Raw genomic sequence first — 6491 nt, forward strand, 5'->3', positions numbered from 1 at the left:
TGAGAGAAGTGCTTGCCTCAGTTACAACGGATGTGAAATTCCTAGCAAAACAAACATTCTTGGCAAGCTCAGCTCTGCTCACCAGAATTCCTACTTGGTCTCCATGCTTGCAGGGCACAGCTCCTACAAGCACAATAAGCATCGACTGACAAGCCACCTATACCTTAAAGTAAAACATGATCATTTACCCTGAACAATCCCACGAGACCTGACAGAATACTGCAAGTTTTTCATTAAACCAACAATGAACAAATTCCCTTTACCCAGCATCACAAAGAAACACAGTCAGTGTTTAAATAGTTGGGTGTGGCCATGGATTGGGAGCAGCAAGTATCATTTCAAAGAGGCTGGTGCACCTCAGTGAATGCTCCTACCTGTTGTAGAGTTGTTCAGTTTATTCTTGCAGTTCTGTAGCCAGACGTGGGAAGGGAAGGAATGAAAAACGTCATTATGGTTTCATAGGTGAGATCTAAGACTAAAACTTTTTATATAATAAGGTTTTGCTTACTATATTCTGAAGAATAAAAACTGCAGTAAAAAGTTAAAAAAAAATTCCAGGATTTTTTTTAGTCTTTGCTAGTTTTTCCTTTTCAAAGATTGAATTATTAAACTGATTATCAGGAAAACTAGAATGTGCAGGAATAAAATATATTTTCATAAAGAAACCCATATGACAACATTGATTCATTGAGATGGGTCTCAAGATGTTCTGAACATCTCCCAGGCTTTGGATGCTATTTTATCTTTTCTAATCTAAAATAACATCATTCTTAAGCCTATCCATGTAGTAGTGATTTTTTTTGAGGTTACCACTGATGGAAATGTTTTGGCTCTAGAATGGCTCTCTTCATTAGGCTACAGTGCACTTGGCAGAATGTTGTTTTAAACTACCATTTAAACCTGTGTTTACTGTGGACACTCTTGCAGAAACAAGCTGCAAACAAAAACCTGCAATCAGCCCAAGCATCCAACAGTTTTGAATTCAAAATACACAACTACACTAATAGGAGGAAGACTGATACGAGAAAATTAAGGGAGTGAAATGTAAATGTTTGCATGCTGGGGTGTGGACACTTTAAGGAGAGCACCCTGCATTCCACTTTCACAAGAGATTAATAAGAAGAAGGGAAAAAAAAGAAACAGAAAAAAAAATTGGTAGGGTCAGACAGTAGGTGTAGAAGAAGAGATTACAGCTGCCCTTGCCCCTAAGTCATAGTTGTACTAATTACCAAAGAAGAGGAACAGCCTTGCATATATTGGGTCACAGCTGTGACTAATAAAGATAAAGTGATAAAAGGGGTGGGTTGGTTGGTTGAGAGGATCTTGGAGGCAGAGGACCTTGAGGATGTAGAGGAGCCCTGAGGAAGAAGGAACAATCCAGAGAGACGCAAAGAAGGGCAAAACAAGGAAGAGAGTTGCTGCTATCAAAAATTTACTATGAGGTCAGTCTAGGTGTGATGGAGTTAGAGTTGCTGTTGGAGCATGTAGTCATAGTCGAGCTAGGTGAAAGCCTGTGTTCGGAGTCTGCAAGTCAATACTTGCAGTCATAATCCAGCAAGAAATAAAGCAGTCAGAATCTGCAGTTGCACCCTATAGTAGGAGTTTACTGTAGTCAGTCTGTAAGAAGAATAAACCGGGACCCTTGGCATGTTGAATAAGAGTCTATCTTGGCTCGTTTCTACCCCTAACGAGAGGTCTGCTGCAACAAGACTCCATTTCCCTCCAGTCAGCAGAAGTTTAAAAGCCACTCTCCAGGAAAGATGTGCATACGAATAGGAAAAGTAGATGATAAATTTGAACAAGTTAAGCATATAAGACATCACTGAGGTAAACAAGATGCTTGACAGGCAATTTAGCAAAGAAACAAATCCGTTTTGGAACGCCCATTAATCCAATCGGTGCTCCAAGAGACCGTTTGCCGCCACGGAGTGGCGAGGGGAGGGCTCCTGTGCTAGCCCCCGGAGGAGTCAGCGGGGCAGCCCATGGGCAAAACCCAGCGGCTGGGACCAGCAGGCGAAAGGTCCTCAGAAGCGTAGGAACGAATGAGGGGGGCGGCGGGGCAGGACCTCGGGCTCCTGCGAATCCGACCCCTTTTTCCCAATGGAATGACCGAGCTACCAGCAGCTACCTGCGGAGAGGGGGTGCGCGGGAGGGCGGGAAGCAGACGCGAAACATCTCTGCAGAGCGGGGCCGGGCGGCCGCGCCAGCAGCGAGCAGCCTGTGCCCAGGAGCGGCACAGCCGCCGCGCCTCTGCCTGCGGCTGAAAGGGAAACTAAAACCGCGCCCCAGCTCCCCAAACGCCGAGAATACGGGCGGCCTCACTTGCAGCAGCAAAAACAGAGGCGCCGCACGTCACCGCCACTACGAAGGCCTCCCCTAGCACCATGTCCAACCCCAGCGACAGGACCCGCCCGCAGCCGAGCCGCGCTGGTAAAGCACTCACACACGGTGGGCAGAACCAGCCCCTGCATGGCCTGAAGCACTCGTTTCTTTACAAGCAAGCCCGAACAGCTGCGGGGTGAGGGGCATCAGTCGATGGGGAAAGCGTCGCCTCTGCTCCAGAAAAAAAGGGCTGCCAAGAGAGGAGCAGGATGCACGGGGATGTGGCCACATCTCTCCAGCAGACAGACACTCAGAGGGGAGCTGCGAGAGCCATCCCAGAGAAAAGCACAACAGCGTGGCAGTTGTTCCAACGTGGTTTGAAAAGGTAGCAGCTTTTTTTTTTTTTTCATGACCTTGATTTTAAGAGAAGTACTGTTTTTCATCAAGATTTAATCTAGACTAGGTAGTTGCAGGTCTCTACCAAACGTTTATTTTGCTTCTCCAAAGGCCAGGAGATTGCCTTGCCAATTCAGTGATCCATTTGAACTACTATAAATGCTCTTTTCACTCAGGGGCTTGAGGAGTAACACCTTAAAAGGTCCACATCCTATGAACAGCACAAGAAACTCCCTTCAAGTTGAGAGGAATGTTACATGTAGATCTAGTAGTAGATAAAGTTAGCACCTAGAGATAAAAGAAACAATGGAGGGGTTGCACTGATTGATGAATGGAAAAAGAGATTTGTCTTTACAAACAAACTGTAGGTTTTCTAGTAAATGAAATTGGGTAACAGAAGATGAAAGAAGCAACGGGGGGGGGGGGGGGGGGGAACTATGAATTCTACAAGAATTAAAAATGAAAAGGAAGGGTTATACATTAGAGGGGAATGTCAGGTGTCAGGCGTTCCGGGAAGTCTGTGCCTCTCGAGTACCTCAGCCAATGGGGAAAGAGAGAGGGAAAAGCGGCCGGGAAATTGGGATAAAAAGGAGGCTGCGTCCTCCAAAAATCCGAGAGATCCCAGGGGAATGCCCCATGGCCTCTCCCTTTATTCAAATAAAGCAAAAAGGACTCCTCTGTCTCCTTTTTGGACATAAACCTTTGGCGTTTGTGGACTAATTTTCCTTACAAAGTTAGCAAGAATAAAGACATTAACTATCATTAAACCTGGAAAAGAGGGGTTTGGCTGAAGTACAGTGCGTTGCCTTTCCTACATTTCCTTCAAGACTAGCGTGGTTATGGCTGCATTTTTCCTAGTATTACATTTGTTTATAATCACACTAACTTTATACAGGTTTTAGGTTTGCTTTGGGGCTTTTTAAAAAACGCTTACTCCTCAGCCATATAAAGAAATTCTATTGTTTAAGGCAGTAAGGGTAGGATGAGCTTCTCTCAGTACTCTTAGTTCAGGAGAAGTAAAATTAATAGAAAGATTGGTTGTGATGGTGCAACTCCCTGAGGAAGCAGTGACTGTCATGCAACATAGTGAGTGTGGTACACTGGAAGAGCTAAGTGAGAGTCAAAGTGCTGTTTACCTTGGAACTGCTACAGCCTGGAAAAAAACAACTTTCTAAATAATTTCTAAGCTTCCCCATCCATGGTAGTCACCATATGTTAGGAGACAGTAGTGAAATCATACATTTTTAACTCCTTGTACTCTCTGTTCCAGCTGCTTTCATGATTTGTATGCTAATACAGACAGAGCAATTTGTTGCTGAACTTTGGCAAAGGCAGGCATACATAAGACAGGCTCCAATTCAGTTCCTGAATGCACCTACAGAAGAAGGAAAATAATTTTGGAAGTCTACAGCTTCCACAATACATATTAGATTTCCCCTCATATTCCAGCATTTGTTTTCCCATACTACTGAGGAAAATACACAATGCCCCAGAATTAAAAAAAAAAAAAAAAAAAATTAACAACAAAACCCCCCCAAAACACCTGTCACCATTGCTGCTGCTGAATATTTAACATTTTAGCCTAAGATGTATGTACCAATACTTGTTTTGAATTATCAGATTATTAGTCCCTGACTGGATCTTACCAGCATCATGTTAAATAGCAGAATGACAGCTTTTAGCTCACATTTGGGCATGTTCCCACTACCTGCTAAACATAGGAGAAATAAAGGAAAAAAATCAGCATTGCTTTCTGACATCCACAGTTTCCTGGTGGGGTGCTTGTACTGCATGAACTTTTCTGACATCAGAAACTGTATCACAGCAAGGCCCCTTAAGAGTCAGTCTGTGTTTTTGAGATTTTCACACTGCTTAAAAACAATTTATTGCTACTGTCTTTTAAATCTTTCTCCTCAACGATATCAAGAAATCATTTTATTTTCAGGCAGTAAGCCAGGAAATCTTGCAAACAAGGCCCAGAAAATGTGGTTACTGAGGCTTTTGCTTAGATTTTGGTAATGGTGTAAACAGATGACTCGAAGGGAGGTTTGAAAAAGGAAAGGGCCAAATTCATCTATGCATCTCTTCTGGATTACTGGAAGAATCCCGACTAGGGAATACAAGACAAAACCAGTTTGATCTCCAGCAGTTCCCCAAGAAGTTACACTCCTTTGAGACACTGAACATCTCAATTTTTATTGACTCTGAAACAAACACCTAATCAAACCAAGTGACACTATAGCATGTTCAAGTTGCCTTTAGCAGGGTACATTTTATTTCAGCCTAAATCAGCTTCAAACTTCATGGCAGAACCTCAAGGGCAGTTTAGCCACACTTCAAAGTTTTAAAGATCTCTCCAAAGTTCAGATAGGTCGTTTTTGTGCTTGAGCCATTATAATAAGTAACAGAATACAGATTGCATAGTGCCTAGTTTGTTAATAGCAATTCAGGTAATAAAGTATTCACTGCATCTTGCTCAAAGTAGCATTTATTTAAGATAGCAACAAGACAAGTCAATGCATAATGAAGTTTCCATTCTACAAATGTGTAAACAAGTTGACAGCAAGTTATTATTACAATATAAAAATTAAAGCTTACATTGCATTTTTTTAAAGCTACTACCTTCAGTCCAAATGTATATTCTCTGGTTTGTAGCATTTAAAAATACAAATTGTTGAAAAATATTAAAGTATTGCTTTTGCATACACATTTTTGTAGAAAAAATATTAACTTCCCATTAATAAAACCAACACCAAAAATAAAATACATTTTTGTCATGAACAGCACATTGCATGCGTCCAGCATTTTCTCCACCATTTTCTTTTACCAAGTTATTGTCTATTTCAAAATTAATTATAGTTTGCAAAATATATGTTGGATAGTATTTGGTTACTTTTCCATACCAAAGGAATTAGCAATATTGGCAATTACACTGTAATCAAGGTCCAGCCTAAGGTTATTTGCAGCTGAGGCCACCAATTTAATCTTTATCTCAGACTGGGTATTTTAACAAGTAGAGTAGGTTCTTGCTGAGAAAGTTGAATTACTTCAGATATATTTTGGAAAGGCTTGAAAGCTTGATATTATTTCAGCAGAAATACATATTCTCTTTTAAAACACTTTTAAACTTAAAGTCTTTGTTCAACTGCATTAGCAGTCCTGTTTGTGGCAGTCAATCAATTCTCAGGAAACACTCTGTTCAGAAAATTAGATAATTTGACATGAACTAAATTTTACATTCTAAATCCAAAAATAATATTAAACATAGATTTTTAGTGTTTTTTTTCAAAAGGTTTCCTGGCAAGAGTTAAACAGATGATTTCTGCAGTTGCTAAGGCAAGAAAAGTTTGAAAATTCCCTGTAACCAAAGGTAAAAGATTGTAATGTTTCAAAACCAAACTAAACTCAACAAGGAGAGAGAACTACGTATCATTGGGATGAAAGCTAATCATGCCATTGTGCCCTGACAAGCATCAACTATCAATGAACAGTAAGAGGAAAAAAATGAAGATAATCCAGTGAACGAATTTGAAGATGAATTTAAAGATCAAAATCGGGCTAGCAAGACAATATTTTTATAGCTGGCTATTAGACTGAAGAAAGCAGCTATGAAAACATTGAAGGTTTGATCATGTAAGACAGTTATCTGAAAGAACAGGAGTACATTTATATGCAAACAGTAATGAATTTGAATAATACTGCCAGCCTTCTTAATTCCATACAAGTTCCATAAAGGGGAGGATTTACTTAGCCTTTATCACTACTGAGTTAGC

The sequence above is a fragment of the Erithacus rubecula genome (genome assembly GCF_903797595.1).
Source record: "Erithacus rubecula genome assembly, chromosome: 9".
NCBI lineage: Eukaryota > Metazoa > Chordata > Aves > Passeriformes > Muscicapidae > Erithacus > Erithacus rubecula.